This window comes from Centruroides sculpturatus, unplaced genomic scaffold (genome assembly GCF_000671375.1).
Source record: "Centruroides sculpturatus isolate CEXI.00-Female unplaced genomic scaffold, Cexi_2.0 scaffold998, whole genome shotgun sequence".
Classification (NCBI taxonomy): Eukaryota; Metazoa; Arthropoda; class Arachnida; order Scorpiones; family Buthidae; genus Centruroides; species Centruroides sculpturatus.
In genome coordinates this window covers 32,533-34,246 of record NW_019385351.1, presented here as the reverse complement: position 1 = coordinate 34,246, position 1,714 = coordinate 32,533, and the positions used below count along the sequence as shown (strand labels likewise).

At 34.4% G+C, this 1,714-nt stretch overlaps 1 pseudogene; it reads right to left on the bottom strand.

Annotated features, from left to right (window-relative positions):
* Positions 1–6: 6 nt before the first annotated feature.
* On the bottom strand, positions 7–1,295 carry LOC111637970 (annotated as a pseudogene).
* Between the last annotated feature and the right edge of the window lie 419 nt (positions 1,296–1,714).

Here is a 1,714-nt window from a genome sequence, read left to right as displayed (position 1 = left end):
GTCAAAACCTTCTCCTCCTAGAGACTTAGCAATTTCTACTACCTCATCCATTCCGTTTTCTGCTGTCTCGATCAAATTTTCATTTTCAATTGACTCTGGCCATATTTTTCTCCAACATCCATTTAATGTCGTCGGTTTTATTTCTCTGATGGATGAGTTTATTAGGTTAATGCAGTCCAAAATTGTGAAGAGTTTCCACGCCTCCTTAACGTCCGTAGATTCATCATCGATTTTATTTAAAATCCATTGTAATGATCTCCTTATATAATTGGTTTTAAATGTAGCTATAATTCCCTGATCTAATGGTTGAAGTAAAGCAGTTGTATTTGGAGGTAAAAAAGTTATTTTGATATTTGGATGATTTAAATCTTGCGGATGGCTGGGTGCATTATCCAATATAAGTAGAACTTTAAAATCTAAATTTTTCTGTTTTAAGTAGTTTTCCACACTTGGTACAAAACAGTTTAAAAACCATTTCTTAAATAATTCAGTAGTCACCCAAGCTTTTCTATTTGCTGCCCAGTATACAGGTAAATTACTCTTATTCAGGTTTTTCATTGCACGAGGATTGAGAGATTTATAAACCAGCATAGGTTTTACCATGTAATCGCCTGAAGCATTACTGCACATAAGTAATGTTACACGGTCTTTTGATACCTTGAAACCTGGCGCAACTTTTTCATCTTTAGAAATATATGTCCTCTTGGGCATTTTTTCCACCAATGAGCAGTCTCATCGGCATTAAAAACCTGATGTGTTGAATATCCACCCTCTTCAATAATTCTTTTTAATTCCATTGGATAAATTTTGGCGGCTTCTTTATCGGCTGATGCACTTTCACCCTCTATTTTTAGGTTTTTTAGTGATAAGCGTTTTCTCATACGATCAAACCACCCTTTGCTGGCTACAAAATCTGGATTAGTAGCAGTTTCTCCATTTTCCTTTAAGTAGTTGTAAATTTTCAAGGCTTTGTGTTTAATAATATTGGTGCTCAGTGGAATCCGCTTTTTTGAACAGTCTTCAATCCAGATGCTAAGGGCTTTTTCCATCTGTTCAATTAATGCTGCCCTCGAGCGAGATGTCATGTTTGAGGAGATAGAACAGCTTGCAGCAATGGAATCTCTAATTTTCTGTTCATTTTTCCTTATAGTCCGTATTGTTGCTTTATTTAAATCCAATGATTTGGCGACATATGATATCTTTTCGCCCTTTTTGAGCCGATCTAAAATTTGTAATTTTGTTTGTAAGGAGAAGAAATGTCTATTAACAGACATTTTTTCATTTTTGTCAGACATGGCTTAGTGCTACAGATTTATAAATATATAAACATTATTATTTCTTTAAAAAAGGTTGAGTACAATATTACAGTACTATACTTACCTGAAAATTTTTATTCTACGTAGCCAGAAAAGAGACACAATTAAAGTTTTAAAGTATACTTGTAAAGGTGTGGAATGTCCCAAGGGTCAGAGGCGGGGTTGAATGCCTAAAAACCACTGACAGAATAAAGCAAGTACTTAACTATGCAAATTTTCTTTTTCCGCCTACTGTCAATATACGTGTTATTTCTCAAAACTTGTCTCAGTGTTGCCAGATTTCGATGCTTCTGCTTTTGTTGTTGCCAAATGTTTTTCTCTTATTCCATACTAATATTTCATGAAAATTATGCAGGAAAATCTGATAGTACGTACGCGCTCGAATGAAAAATGTCAAA